The sequence below is a fragment of the Acomys russatus genome, chromosome 5, assembly GCF_903995435.1.
Source record: "Acomys russatus chromosome 5, mAcoRus1.1, whole genome shotgun sequence".
Lineage (NCBI taxonomy): Eukaryota > Metazoa > Chordata > Mammalia > Rodentia > Muridae > Acomys > Acomys russatus.
Genome location: NC_067141.1, coordinates 59,344,934 through 59,360,813, shown reverse-complemented (window position 1 = coordinate 59,360,813; position 15,880 = coordinate 59,344,934). Strand labels below are relative to the sequence as shown.

Here is a 15,880-nt window from a genome sequence, read left to right as displayed (position 1 = left end):
GCTCATTGCTCATTTATATAGCACCTGATGCATTGATTATTGACATCTGCCTGTCAGCTGACCTTTGAGCTTGGTTTCCCAGTATGAAAGGTCACGCATTGCAGAATCCAAAGAGCGTCTCCCACAGCCTAGCGCCTGTCTGCGATACTGGTAGCTGTACACAGGAGCAGTTTCCTTCTCTGTTATAAAATGACACAAATTCATTTGCAGGGCATTCTTCTCTCCTTGGAGGTTGTCTTTTGGTCAGGGCAGTGCTGATGCTGGGTGACTGAGAATATTGGCCACAGCAAGTAGAGTGGGCAGTGGGGACATTTTCGTGGTGTGTCGTTGTTAGGGAATCCTTCCAAGGCCAATGCAGCACAGACACTGCGGGCTCTCCTGCACTTGGCCCTGCTTCCTAGACAGTGAGCACAGCAGACTGTGACAGGGGACTGGCAGGATCTGGAGGGTAGGGATGAGGTAGGAAGGGCTGGAACTGGAGCTGAGAGATCTGAATCGCTGCCCCAGTGGCCTGGTCAGTAGAGATCTGGGTAGAGAGGCTAAGGCCACTGTAGGAACTGTTTCTAAGCAGAACAAAGAGAACAGAGGCCTCGGAGAAAGCGAAATCCCCAGCAGGGACAGAAATGAGAGTGTCTGGAGGAAGCCGGGAGTGAGAGCCTCAGGCTTCCGCAGGGTTTGGTGATGACTGGTCAAAAAAGCAGACTGCCTGACCAAGGCAGTGGTAGGCCTTTTTGGACCATTTCATACTTGGCTTTGTGGGACATGGTGCATAAGTGAGCCAGCACTGGCAGGTGTGAGGGGGCGAGGCCTCTTGGGAGCTGGGAACTATTACTCATCTCTGAGCACTGATAGAAGATATGCGCCTTGTCAAGACAGCTGCTGCAGGAGGCCCCAGGGCTGCCAGCCAGCCTGCATGACAGTCCACATTCATGGTTTTATCTTTAATTATTAAAGTTCTGGGCTATTTAAATGCTCACCTGAAGCATCATCCTGACTAATTTCCCCTTCCTTAGCTCCAGCAGAGAAGGGGTTTTTGTGGCCTGTGGTTCTGTGTTCCGCAGGTGGCCTTCACGAGGAAGCCTCAGGGAAGATGCCCTTGATTGCAGGGTGCTGACCTCATGGGCTGCATTTGCTTCCGGATTTATTTTGAGTGAGTCCTTAATTTCGAGAATATAGGCCAGGTAGAAAGACTGTTGTTGGAATATGTAAAATAGTTAACCAGTCATTAAAGTGCCAGGAGCCTTTGAGTGGTAGTACCTAAGGCAACCCACATAGTTTCCAGGAATCTTTTGGGAGCTCCTGTGCTCCTCAAAAAACAGGAAGTTTGAGGGGTGCCTGAGAGCTTACCTGCTCTGCTTTCTTCTTGAGGTTAGGGTAGGGCCGAGCCATTCCTTCAGAGGTTGGAGTGAACTTTGTAGACAGGTGGAGAGTCGTATCCAAGAGGAGGCTTGCCATCCTCCAGGGCTGTTCCTTCCTATATATGGACCTCCGCTTCCTGGTGCTTCCTACCCTACGTCCAGCCACACGACTTGGGCGCCTGTGGGCTCTTCGGCCTCCACTACTCTTTCCTCTCCTCACTCTGGCTCTGGTCATCCTCAGATCTCACCTGAAGCATCATGTGTTTGGAGACTTCTTCCTTTGACCCTGCAGACTAAGCTAACTTCTTAGTCTCTCACGGTTCTGGAGCTCTGGACAGAGCATTCTCTTCAGCATTTGTCCCAGCTTGTTGGTCTGCCCACTCTGTGGCTCCATGAAGAGATCAGCAGGGTAATGTCTTGTCACCATCCTGGCAAATGTCTGACTCACAGCAGGTGCTCTGCTTTCTGTAGTATAAATTAATTCATTTGATTATTTGATAAATTTTGAGGTTTTATGCGAGATTCCAGTTCCAGGAAAACAAAGAAATGATACCAGCACCACTACCACCACTACCATTAATAATAATAATAATAATAATAATAATAATAATAATAATAATAATAATAATAATAATAATAATAATAATAATAATAAAAAATACCACCTAACAAGCCTGCTTCCCGCAGTAGAGCCCTCAAGAGATCCATTGAAGTACAGGAAAAAAAGATTATCAGTTGAAGTTCTGTTTATTCTTTAAAAAACCATGAATTCCCTATTTATAGTGTGCAGGTTTTATAATTAGCTCATAAGTAAATATGCTTAAAACTATTTAACTAATAGGAAGATGTGGTGGAAAACCTTGGTGACTCTTGCTCTCAGGAAGAGATGGGCGAGTGAAAAGGTTTTATATTAATGTATGATGGGCACTGCGTTAGGCGCAGGTGACATGTGGGCACACAAGAAGGTGTGGGAACTGGCCCAGCATAAGGTAGAAGACAGAGGAACTGGTGGATGCAAAGGCAAGGTGGTATGCCAGGCTCTTAGTGAAGGCCAATACTACAGCAAGGCTGGAGGCAGAAGGAAGGAAGGCCCGCTAGGTGCCTCTGCTACGGCTGGGAGAGTCCCACATGGGAAAAGCTGGGCAGGGCAGACCTGGGCTAGCAGGAAGAAGAACATGGTGCAGAGATGCCTCTGCCGGGTGACAATACAAAGGCTATCTAGGATTCACAAGAGGGTGGCACTGTTGGGTAGGAGTGAGCACGCTGTAAAACCGAACATGCTCAGGATCACACAGGCCCTAGTCTTCATTGCATAATGGATGGGCTGCCTTTTTCTAAGACTTTCAATAGACCACTCTATGAAATTCTTAGTTTTTCTCTATCTAGTGTAATTTTTATCTTCATGTGAGTGGGGTACAGTATTGTATATGAACAAGAAAGGGACATATAGTGCATGTATATGTGCATATTTTGTGTTTCCTTACCTGTATAATGAGGCTCACTCTTCTTTTTTTGTTTTTAAGTCCAGGACTTGCAGTAATTACGTAATTAGAATCCACATTGAGTGTGGCTAGATAAAGTGTAATTAAAGAAGAAAGCCTAATTTTGGAAGAATGATAAGAGGTCATTTGACTCAGTCTGGGCCCAAATCCAATCTTGGAAGAACAGTAAGAGGTCATTTGGATGTAGGGAGCTTGAGGCCACCCAGGAGCCCAGACTGGCCTGAGAGCTGGACGGATTGTGTTTCAGTTCACTGTGGAAGCCATTCAGTAGGCCTCTTGGTAGGAGGTGTTATGAGAGGCCCAGCTGAGTCAGTACCGGAAGTCCTGGATTTCAGGGAGGACGGGAGGGGACATGGGCTTGAGAATAATTAGGACGTTCTAGACAGAGAGATCAAGACCTCTGGGTTGGGGGTGGGGGCAAGGTGGGGATTCACAGGGCAGGTGCCATTTATCGGTAAGGAGAATTTATATTTTTGGGATGAATGCCAACGCCAAGGTTAGTGGTTGAAGGGACATGGCCGTGTTGACCGTGGTCATTTTGAGGTTTGGTGAGGTCATGCTTCTGTGGCCCTGGCAGTGGAGTGACAGACAGAAGGATAGTGATTATGTAGTGGGGCCTATGTGGAGGACTCAGAGTTGTTGTAGGTGGTTGAGGGCAGGGCAGGCTTCCTTGAGGAGGGATCTTGGAGTTTTGAAGGACTAGTAGTGGGTGGGTAGGGTGGGGGGAGATGGGTTCAAAAGGAGAGAATGAAGTTGAAGTTGCAAGAGCCCCCCAAACCCCGTTCTTACTCCAACCTTGTCTCTCAACCAGTGGAAAGACTGTAGGTCAGTTGCTTCCTTTCCTGAGCCTGGGAGAGTCACCCTTATGGTTTGGGCTTCTTTCAGACCCTCCAGTCACCATAGTCCTGGGCTCTAGGGCAGGGGACTTGTGGGGCCACCCCACGGAGGTGAGAGGACAAACCACAAGGCACTGGAGGCACTCTGGTGACCAGGTTTGCAGTCATCTGACATTTCAGGGTGCTTTTGAGACTGATACAATGTATGTAAAGCCTCATTGTATGTCAGTGTTCGAAGTCAAGTGCTCCATTCTGGGGTGGAGCCGAGAAGGGCTTAATCTTCCTGAACTCCGAAAGGAAATTGTTAGGTTAAGGACCTGCTGAGCTTGCACCTCCCTCAAGGCCAGTCTTGGGAAACTCATGGCCTCAGTCTTGAGAACATCTGCACAGAGAAGGCTTCCTGGCAGAGGAGGACTTGGAGAGCCTTGAAGGCTGAGGAGAGGAGACTCTGCAGAGGAGACAGCAGTTGGATGTGTAACATGGACCTTAGTGTAGTGAGTTGAGGAGGAAGGCAGGCAGGCAGGCTGTGCTCTCTCTCTTTTTGTTTGTTTTCTTGCTTGCTTGTTTTTGAGAGAGAGTCTTGCCGTATAGCCTTGGCTAGCCCAGAGACCAGGTTGGCCTCAAACTCAGATCTGTCCGCCTCTTCCTCTGGAGTGCTGAGATTAAAGGCGTGTGCCACCACACCCAGCATACTTTCTGCACACTTAGTGTGTATGCTTGCTGCTTCGGGTGCTTTTCTGGTCTTAGTTTCATAATGGTGATGGCTAATTTTGGTTGTCAGCTTGACATACTTGGGATGTGGGAACCTAATTGAGGAATTACTTTTTATCAGATTGACTTCTGTTTGCATATTTTCTTGATTGCTAATTGATGTCGGGGGGCCCAGCCCACAGTGGATGGGGCCACCTCTGGGCAAGCTAGGAAAACTGAGCCAGAAAGCAGTGTTGCTCCGTGGTCTCTGCTTCAGCTCCTGCCCTGAGGTCCAGCCATGGCTTCCCTCTGTGATAGACTCTATTCAACCTGTGAGCCAGATTGAGGCCTTTCTTTCCCAAGCTGGATTTGGTCATGGTGTTTTACCACAGCAACAAAAACCGAACTAGGACAATATTCCTCCCCTCATTTCTGCCTCTGTTATTACCCCGTGCCACAGATCAGGCTGTGGGGTTGGAGGGAGGAACCTGTTTGTCTAGGGTCTTAGTGGTCTTAGTGGTGGCATGGTATTTCATTTTATTTGGATTTCCAACTCCCATGGCAATAAATACCTGTTCTTCTGATGGCTGCCTTGGAAATGTAGGGCAAAGAGAATGACTGTCCTCTGTGACTCGCACACCTAAAACATGGCTTTAACGCCTGTTCATGGCACAGCGTCCCTGTATAGTCCAAACCCTCAGCAACTGCTGCTGAGGGCACTCAGAGCTCCTTGTGGCTTTACGGATTTGGAAACTGGGACGCAGAAAGGAGAGAGGATATGCTGAGGTCAGGGGGCAGAATGGAGATGAGAAGTGGAAGTCTGAAGACTGGTCCTTAGAGCTATTTTAAGGCTCCCTGTTGAAGAGTTTGTATTTAGACAACAATGGAAACCTTTGTCCAGAGAGTTGGTGTGGACAAGGGTTGAGTCTGAAAGGTCCTCTGTGTGCGTGCGCGCATCCGTGTGTTTCCTTCACTTTAACCTCAGATGCCTTTGAACCAGCCTGAAGGATTCCTTTAGACCGGAGGCTTTGAACAGGTGGAAAGCGCTTAGGAAGAAGGGGAAAGATCAAAGGCCACAGAAATAGAAGAATAAGCTGTAGGCTTGGCTAAGGGGGTTTTCATTGATTGAACACTGACTGAACAAGGCAAGCTTCAGGTGTCATTTTATGTAATTCCCATGGCTTCACCATAAAGTAGGTACTCCCCCTCCCATGGCTTGTCAGATGAAGGTACTAATTAAGAGACTGTGTCCTACCCAAAGTCACAGAATTGTGATACAGAGCCAGGAGATTGTGCTGGTCACCTTCCTGTCACTGTGATAAAATACCTGGGACAATAAACTTACAAGGAGAAAGGTGTATTTTGACTCATAGTTTCAGAAGTAGCCTTGTCAGAAAGGCCAGGCAGCACAGAAGGCTGGAGGCACATGAACAAGGAAGCTAATTTGTTGATGGTAGCCAGGAGACAGAGGGATAGGATGGAGCCCAATACCATTTTCATGGGCATATCTCTGTTCCCTAGAAGGCCCTAACTCCTAAAGAGTCCACCGTTCCCCAGTAGAGACTTGGCTGGAGACCAAGTCTCAACACTTAGGTCTTTAAGATACAAGTATAGCTGGGTGTGGTGATGCATGCCTTTAATCCCAGCACTCAGAGGCAGGCAGATCTCTTGAGTTCGAGGTCAGCCTGGTCTACAGAGCGAGTTCCCGGACAGCCAAGGCTACACAGAGAAGCCCTGTCTCAAAAAACAAACAAACAAACAAACAAACAAACAACCCATCGCAATGTATCGGAGGATGCTCAGTCTAATGTTCTTTCTATCTTTACCCCTACTCAGTCTTGCTAGACTCTGAATTGCAGTGGTTTGACCATTTGAGGCTGGGAGGGCAGGCACATTTAGGGAGGTTACTGCTTCTCAGTGGTTCCTAATGGGGGATAGTTACACCTAATGTGGAGCACCATCTGGAGACATTTGGGTTGTTATAATTTAGGAGGTGTCATTGATGTCTAGTTCACAGTGGCCAAGCATGCTCCTAAAACTACTTATAGTATGTAGGGCAGCCCTCTAGCCTTTATAAGATGTGGAGGTTAGGAAATCCGACCCATCACACAGGCGAGTGGAAGGGCCTGTATGAGAAACTGTACCTCCAAAGACGTTTGCTGTACCTGACTGGTTTGGGCTTCTCACTGTTTGTTCCTGGGAGGATAGGATGATGTGGGAGTAGGTGGACACCTGGAATAAAAGTCACAGCAAGGCACAAGAGCCTATGTGGCCTAGGGCTGCCCGTGAGCTGAGCAGGTGACGGGTGGGTAGAGTCCAGTTCTGTGAGTGTGGACATAACTTGGATCTAGCTAACTGTACTTTCTATCCTTTTATTTAATTAATGCTGTGGCTACTCACCATTAGAAATATCTAGGGATATAATACAGTGGTAGAGTGCTTGTGGCCCTGGGTTTGGTCCCTAGCATTACAGAAAACCAAGCAACCAACCACACTCATTTCAGACTAAGTAAATAGGGTTCTTTCAAGTTAATTCTTCATCCAGTGGTTGTTTGTGGAGTGCTTAGCAAGTGTGGCGGGATCTCTGATCTCACAGCTTTGTGGAGTGGTGTGATTCTCGGGCATCTCTCTGTCCATCTCCAGTGGTACGCACATATCCATGTATGGCACCCGCCCCCCCACCCCCAATGAAAGGGGCGGGAGAGAGAGCTGGGGGAGTGTTTTATCAGAGATAGAAGTGTCTTGATTTTGTTTTTTGTCTGACACATAATAGGTAATTGATGGAGTGGAATAATCAAATGTCCAGAGAGAGCATGCCCAAGGCATGCTGGGCAACTGTAGCCTTTGTTGGCTAGAGCCTGTGATATGGTCAGGATGCAAAAGATAGAAGGGTGGATGGGGGTCAGAAGGTGGAGGGCTTGAGTTCAGGCTCTGGTATGGTGACTGGGCCTGTTCTATGGAAGGATGGCCTCACTTTCTAGTTTTCTGGGGCGCGGTTTTACCAATTTTTTTTCACAGTGTAACGGCTATCGATGCCCCTGCCAGTTTCAAATGTTCCCATTTGGATGGTAATTTTATGGCTTGGCAGTGGAGCAGAGTGTGTGAGGGTTCCCCGGTGGGACATGGTTGAGCAGGCTTAGGGAGGACTGTGGCCCCAGTACCAGTAGTCTGAGCCTCAGGAGCTGTGGTGATATTGGGGAGGAAGGGAGTAGTTACGGAATGACACCACGCAGAGTCTCTAAAGCGGGTCCAGGCAGCTCCCCCAACAAGCATTCTTCGAACTGGAAATTACAACTGATAAGGAAAAGGACTACTACAGTGTGCCCATTTCCTGAACAATTAAGAGTCGGAGAAGCTTCTGCCCGGCTTCTCAAAGGGCCTGGCAAAGCCTCAGCTCTCCACTTTCTTAAACCCGCCATTGTCCTCTGGAATTTTAAATAGGCTATGAATGTGCTTGATGTCAGGGAAGATGAATCTGCGAGGAGGCTTGTAGTCAATACATTTCCTTTTTAAGTAGAAACAATATAAAGAGCTTGATTCAGCCCCGAGTCAGCCTCACTTTGTTGTCACGATTGTGTAAAACCTGAGCTGCTCTATGTCTGTGTCACACTGTTTATATTCCCCTCTGTCCCTCCGTCCTAGCAGCCCCACATGGACTCCCAGCCTTTTTAGGCCATGTACAGCTATCTCTCCTCACTCAGACTGTTTTCCTGGGTCCTGCAAAGAGGTGGTGTGATGAGTAGTGGGTGGTTTTGTTTTCCGTCTTGGGGAGCTCTTCAGGGTGACCATTAAGCAGTGTTGCCACATGAACCTTTTGATCTGAAAAAGTTGGGAAGCTAAATTGTTAAGCTTTACCCTGTCTAAGAAAATATTATTAGCTTTTGGAATATTTGTTGTGCACAAGAGTTTCCCACCGCAGTGGTGCATGCCTTTAATCTCAGCACTCAGGAAGGCAGAAGCAGACTGATCTCTGTGAGTTCGAGGCCAGCCTGGTCTACAAAGCTAGTCCAGGATAGTCAAGTCTACACAGAGAAACCTTGTGCCCCAAAACAAAAATATAAAAGCAAAACAAAAGGAAACTCTATGTTAGGAGTACATGGATGGCTGTAGCAGCCTCTCTTCTGTGTGTACTCCCCTCCCTAGGCTTGGTGAGGTAGTGTGAACATGTGCTCCTGTTTTCCCAGTACAATTCCAGTGTTTGTTTTTGTCTCAGTTTATGGTCAGCACATTCTCTTTCTCAGAAGTAATTATATTACTCAACAGATAGGCAATCCCTTTTTATTAGTTTCTTGTGTAGTCTTTCAAGATGTCCAAAGGCAGGCTCGTGCATAAAGGGGAAAGGTGAGACAAGTGATGAGCAGGCAAGAACAGTGCCTGTGGGGGCTGCTCTGATAACCCTGGACCCAGGGTGCAGAGGAAGCGCAAACAGAGGGTCCCTGGCCTCTGTGGAGGGCTGGGGATGCTTCTGAAGTGTCTTTACTATTAGATCTATCTAGGGCCTTTCTGTTGTCTTCAGCCCTGGCCCCTGCGTTGTCACTACAGCCCCTGGTGTGGTGTTTTGCATTTAGTAGCTATTCGAGCATTTCTTGAACAGAGTGAAAAAAAAAAGCACACATTAGTTAAATGAACCTAAGATTGGATGCGTTAACCTTGAAAGGCAGAGGTGAGATGTTCCTCACTGCTCTTAGCCTTTACGGTCCACATGGTCAACTGGTACCCGCTAAGTTAGTGTCTTCCCCTCCTGTTAGTCTCTCTCTCTCTCTCTCTCTTTTTTTTTTTTTTTTTAATCAACCTAAGCAATCTCTGTCCTCCCTTCCACACGTTAGCTGAGCCACCAAGAGAAAATCCACTCCCCGACAGTGCTGCATAAAGGGGAGCTGCAGGCTCACCCCGACTCTGGGACGAAGGAGGTAGCCGTGATCCCTTCGGCCTCTTCTGTCTGGTGGCCCAGCAGCTCCTCCTTTCATCTAATAACTTGAGCTTCCTCTGTAGCTTCCTGGTGCCACAGGGTTGATTGTTCTAGGATAAGAAAAGGCGAGTCCAGGAAATTGACCCTTTAATACAGTTTAAAAGGCCACTGAGAGTGGGGATGCCCAGTCGTACAGCCTTGAGCCCTTCCTCACCGTGGACTGTGGTTGTCATGGCAAGCAGGTCCAGGTGATGTCCCCAGCTGGGGTGGCTCAGAAGCAACACCGGCATTGGGTTGTTGTGGGAAAGGCTTTTGGCCAAATGCTAGCAGCCGGTTTCCTAACTGCTGAAGCAGCCTCTGGGAGGAAGAGGTGAGATTTGTTTACTGGCTCAGATTCCCTTGTCTCTTCTTTCCACAGTAGCATTTCTCAGGAAGTAGGGAGGTGGGATGGTCTGTGTCTGGGAGGTCTGTTCTGAGTTGATGTCGAGTCCGTGCTGGCGCTGCTCTGGAGGCTCCGTGGTCTGTGGAGTCAGTTGTCCTTAAGCTTTGGGGACCAGGAGGACCCTTGTGGTTCTGACTTATCTGTGTATCACTCCTTATTAGAATGGTAAACCTGCGTTTTTATTGTGCTATGCAGGCTATGCAGGCTGAATCTGGGCATTCTCGGTGTGAGGTAAGAAAACCTAAGCTAGAATGGCTAGCAAGTGGGAAACTAGTGGTTTCTTAAATAGGAGGGGCTTCTTGTGGCCTGTACTATGAATTGTGCCCTCCTGACTTCTTCAGACATAGGGTGGGCCTTGGAGTTGACTATTTTGATGTCCCCAGGTCCTGCCTTACTTTGCTGTCATTGACATGGGGGACGGCAGCATTTCCACAAATGTGTCTGGCTTACGCTTCAGGCCTGAAGGCAACAGATAGATGCTGGCACTCTCTCAGGACTTAGGAAGCTTCTGGAAGTACACTGCACAGTCTTCCCCTCGTACATTATAGGCTGGATTTAAGTCACATGTCTTTCTTGAGCCAATCATTGCTATTGGAAAGGGATTACAGTTCTTGCACGTGGAGGGAAGAAGCGGGGGTTTTGAATCCAGATGTAGGGTGGGCTGTAACTCTGAGGTAAAAGATGGGCAAGCAGACAGAGGCTTGGTCTGGAAGGGAGAAGCAGGATCCCAGGCTGCCAAGGCTCCCAGTGCATGGGTGTTTGGCTGAGCACACCCAGGACATAAGGACAAGGCTGGCTGTGGTGTCCTGTGCCATCAGGGTTGCTGGAAAGGTTATCTCTATTGTGCAGCTGAGGAAATGAGGCGCAGTCACTTGACTCAGATAAATACATAGTGTGGTTGTGGAGGTTGGGATTGGGAGAGAGAGAGAAGTGAGGTGCGTGAGTGGCCATTAGCTCTACTCCTACAGACATTTGTAACACCGCCGATGTCCAAGCAGCCCCCCTTCATCGCTTCTCTTCCATTCTTGGCAGGAGGCCTTCCTCAGGACACTTTTTATACCTTGAAGTTGACTACGTGTGAACAAATGACAAAATGTTCTTTGGGCTCCTGTTTTGTAAGGGAGGGCAACCTGTCAGGTCTTGTACCCTCACGTGCTGTGCGTATATTGTTTTAAACTTGAGCAGTAAGCTTTTAGATTTGATGTATCATCCGTGCTTTCTGGATGGGGAAGCAGGCTTGGAGGGGATGTGGCCGGAGGGGGGGAGGGGGCTCGCACAGCTTGGGAGGCAGACTGCCTGCCTCCTGGCCATGCGGTGGCTTCTCTGTGCAGTCCAAGGCTTATCAGTGGTGGCCAGCCTTGTTAAGCTCCTGAAGGAAGGCACTCAGGAAAGGGGGGTTTCAGTGTCACAGATTTCCAGAGGAGCTGAATGTTCCCCATGGGAATAATTCTCAGGGCATTAGGAAACATATCCTGAGTACAGTAAACATGAGAGAGAGAGAGAGAGAGAGAGTGTGTGTGTGTGTGTGTGTGTGTGTGTGTGTCAGGAAAGCTTGTTTCTGTATAGCAATCAAGATGTGAACGGAGGGAGGGGAGCCTCAGAAAGGCGTAAAGGGCTGTTGTCTTGGGAAAAGGGAGCTTCTGATTGAGAATAAGGAGCCAGTGCTGACCGGGTGGGCAGCGTGGCAGCGGCAGGCAGAGCGAGTAGACACTTCTGTGAGCCCCAGTTCTGCCGGTCTTCTTTCTGGGCTGTGCCCACATTTACACAGTTGCATCCAGAGTGGCAGCTCAGTGGGCAGAGGATCAGGATCAGAGAGGTGAGGGCGGAGCCAGCTATGCCATCTGTGCAGAGCCATGCTGAGCATGGCACAGGGTTGCCACTGCCGTGTTGTCAGCTTAGTGAGGTCTCCCTGGGCGTGAGCTTCCAGGTGTCCAGAGTACACGGGCTCACCACATCTGGCTGAGGGCCACAGTCTTGGCTTTGGCCTCCCTTGACAGAGAATCCTTTGTCTGAAAAGCTCCTTTCTAGCTCCGGAGGTTTGGAGCCTCTCCCGTGGCCTGTGCTCTGGGCAGTGTTGGGAGACGGTCACCCTGCCAGAGGCCCACAGGGAGCTAATGAGTGGCATAATGAGCAGGGATAAGTGCCCGTGCTCAGGGTGGGGTACACAGAGAGAGTCCAGGTGGATATGGTTGGGAGGACACTAGAGACTCCTGTGCAAGGTGTGGGAAGAGTGAGGGGGAGGGAGTTGTGTGTGGAGGGTGGGTCACAGGTTTGCACGGGGGGCCGTTGATAACGAGGCTTTCCCCAAGTACAACAGGCACATCAGTCTGATCACCCAGGCTCTGGAGAGAAAATTCCTCAGTTTTTTTTCAAATATAAGCAAAATAACGGGCCCTCGTGCCACCTCCCAGGAAGACTCATCTACAGTTGTGTAGGGCTTTGCGTTCTGTGTCTGTGGTAAGGTCCTGGGTTCATCTCTTCCTTTCTCTCTTTTTTCTGCCCACGTCCCATTTCACTAAACACCTTCTAAGTGTTTTTGTTGTGCAAGCGTAACAGGGCAAGCCGAGCTGGGAGCTGAGGTCTCCCGGACAAAAGTCATTGCCCTCGAGGGGCTGTCTCATAGGTAAACAAGATTATTACAAAGAGGTGTGATGAGTGCTAACAGGCATGTACAGGGTCCTGTGGGAGAGGGTGAGGGAGTGCCTGGTTGTGCCTGGTGGAGGAGGTGGCATTGGAGCCGGGCTGGGTAGGAAGCTTGCTGGGTGTGCCAGCGTCTTGGAAGGCATTCTAGGCAGAGGGAAGTAACAGCGTTCCTTGCTGTGGTAAGGAGGTTCATGAAGACCTGTCCTGTGATAGAGATGGCTGGTGTCCAGCCTGCGCCCTGCCGGGGCCCACACTCTGGCGAATAGGAAAAATAGTGTGACTGGAGTGTGTACAGAGTTCTCTGGCAACAGAAGGGCTCTGTTTAATTCAGTTAATATTTATTTACCAGCCTTCCTCAGAAGGGGACCCTGTGCAGTGATCTTTATGGGTCTGACACTAATGGCTTAGTTTAATCTTCTATTACGATGACAAAATAGGGCAAGTCTGGATTCTTTACAAAGCAAAACGGTCCGTTTAGATTATAGTCCTAGAGACTCAAGAGCTTGGCCCCCAGCATCTGTTCTGCTTTGGAGAGGGTTGCCTGGTGGGTGGTGTCACACAGGGTTGGAGCTCATGAGGAAAGTGGTGAGACAGGAAACAAGAGGCCTGGGAGGGGCCAGGTGCCTCCAGCTCCAGGGAGACTTGGAGTCATCCATTCCTGAGAGTGGAGTGTCCCTGACTTAAATTCCTTCAACTGGCTTCCACCTCCTGAGAATTCTAGTTCCTCAGTTTTGCCACCCTGGGGCTCAAGTTTTCAGTACTTGGACTTTTAGGGGACAATCAAATAGTATCTAGGTCATAGATATGTTTGACCTTCGGAAATTTGACTTGGGCAAGCCATTTTACCTCCATGGTTTCCATTTTTTTCCTCACTCATATAAGCAGCCGGTTGGACCAGTTTAGTCTTCTTCAAAAGGCCAGACAGGGACCACTTACCTTAGAGTGGCAGTGGCTGCCCACTGGTATGCAGAGCCCTTCCCAGGGGTTTCTTTTTAGAAGAAATGGTTTTCAATGTACGAAGTGAACAGCAGCTTTCCTTGGCTGCCTAGGCTTCCCTAGTTCCCTATCCTTTACCCTCAAGTATCTCCTAAGTGCCTCCAACACCGTGTGCCCTAGGTCTGAATAGTTAAGAACTTTTCCCTGGGTCTTGGTTCACTTCTGTTTTTGTCATTCCCTTGTGGTTTCCCTTGTTCAGTAAGTACAGATGGCCAGCTAGTAAATAGTGATGAACCCCTTGGTGTGACCAGGTGGTGGGAGTGCACATCTGTCCTTAAGCTGTGGAAGGCACCAAAAAGGGAAGGAAGCCTTTTCTGTTTTCCTCCAGAGTCTTGCATGGCTCTCAGCTCACAGTAGGTGCATAGCAAACGGCTATTGGAAGAATGGCTTTAACATTAAAAAATAAATACTACTGTGGCGTTCGTATGCGTGCTCTCACATTTGTGTGTGCACGCAATGTCTTCTGGGTGGAGGTCAAAGGACAACTTTGTGGATCAGTTCTCTCCTTCTGACTTTATGTGGGTTCCTGGGATTGAAGTCAGGTCTCCAGCTTTTGTGGCAAGTGTCTTTACCCACTGAGGCATCTTGCTGGCCAAGAATGGCTTTATGATATGCTAGTTATTAGCAGGTAAAAGCATGACATTTTAAGGGTGGCTCAGTATGGCTCTGAATTTGCCCTTGGTTGTTTGCTTATTTGACTTTAATGGAAATATCAGTTAGATGCAAGATGAATTGCAGCCTAGCACAGCAGAGAGAGAAAGGGAGATCTCGTGTGCATTTTCAGTACTTTGGTACATCTGTTAGCTCACTATTTGCTAGTCACTTGCTTAGATGATCCCATGAAGTAGTTAGCAGCATCTTTCTTTTCTGTTGAAGGAAACTGGGGCACAGGAGTGCAGCAATTGGTGTAAGTTTCCGCAGTTGAGGCCATTGGTAGACCAGTTCACCAAGAATCACTGATGACTTACAGAGCACCCTGCCTCTCCTGAGGCACACACAGACTCAGTATAGCTTTGTGGAAGTGTTAGAGGTGATGGCTGTCTGCTCCACACTGTCTTGGAGTACATAGGTGCTTTGTGACATTTCTATCGCTTAGTTACTTAGCCTCTACTTGTTCCCTTTGAGGACAGGAGCCCTCTGCGTACTCAGGCAAACCACTGTATTTTTTGAATGTGTCTGTGGTCCCAGCACTTCGGAACCGGAGGCAGGAAGATTAATTTCAGAGTCATCCTTGGTTCTCTTGTAGCCCAGGCTGGCTTATACTTGCCACACTGCTGGGGCTGAATTTGAATGTCTGATCTTGTACCTCCACCTCCAGAGAGCTGAGATTGTGAGCATATGCCACCGCGCCTGGCCTTCTGTGGGGCTGAGATAAACCTAAGGCTTTGGGCATGCTAGCCAAGCGCTTTACCACCCGAGTTACATCTTTAGCCCAATAAATCCTTAATATGAGCTAATACAACATGTGTTCCCATTTCTCTTGAGCACTCATGTCTCACTGTGTTCTTTTAAAATGTATGTGAGTGAGTGTGTTTGTGTGTACATATCCATGTGCAGGTATGTATGTTCTTGCATGTGTACAAAGGCCAAAGGACGGATGTCCTGGTCTGTCACTGCTTACGTTACTTTTCGAGGCAGGGCCTGTCTCTCAACCTAGAGCCAAGCTGGTGGCCAGCAAGCCCCAAGCTTTTGTCTTTTTTCTCTTCGTTTTATAGAACATGTTCTCCCACTGGACCTGCAGTGCAGGTTCATTGGTACACTCCTCCTGTGAAATGTTACGTGCTAATTACTAAGTGTAGTGACAGCTCTTTCTTCTAGGGAGTAGCTCTTACAGTCTTGTCGGGTCCCTGGGCCAAAAAGTATCAGTGTCACTTGGGAACTAGTTAGAAATGCAGATCCTCCAGCCCCACCCAGACCTGCTGGCTCAGAAACTTAGAGGTGGGGCCCCCAAATCAGTTTTACAAGCTCTTGGTAGGTGCTTTTGATACTTGGCCTAGTTAGAGAACTGCCGTAGGTTAGAAAAATAGCCCCCAGCCTTCTATTGCTGTGATAAAGACCATGACCAAAAGCAACTGGAGGAGGAAAAGATTTATTTCATTTTACAAGCAGTCTAACATGAAGGAAAGGCTGGGCAGGAAGCCGGAGGCCAGAGCTGAAGCCCAAGCCAAGGAGGAGTGTTGCTTACTGGCTTGCTCAGTTTCCTTATTTGCTTTCTTTTTAAACACATTTCGTTTTGTTATTTTGAGACAGGGTTTCTCTGTGTAAAGTCCTGGCTGTCCTGGAACTCACTCTGTAGACCAGGCTCACCTCCAAACTCACGGAGATCCACTTGCCTCTGCCTCTTGAGTGCTGGGACTAAAGGTGTGTACCACCACTTCTGGCTTTTAAATACATTTTTAATTAATGTATAGTTGTATCACTTCTTTTCTTCCCTTTTCTCCCTCCATGCCATCCCATGTCTTTTCCCTCCAACTTCTCCTACGTCTTCCTCCACTCTCAAAGTA

General features: G+C 48.4%; 1 protein-coding gene across 46 annotated transcripts in view; it reads left to right on the top strand.

Annotated features, from left to right (window-relative positions):
- Window positions 1–15,880, top strand: part of Sorbs1 (sorbin and SH3 domain containing 1) — a 229,085-nt gene that overhangs the window by 14,250 nt on the left and 198,955 nt on the right. The window contains exon 1 of one of the 46 annotated variants that reach the window (XM_051146474.1): window positions 9,465–9,665. The exons of the other annotated variants lie outside the window; for them this stretch is intronic. The gene's annotated coding sequence lies outside the window, so the exon portion shown is untranslated. Of the gene's footprint in view, window positions 1–9,464; window positions 9,666–15,880 lie in introns of those variants that run through there. 46 annotated transcript variants of the gene reach the window in all.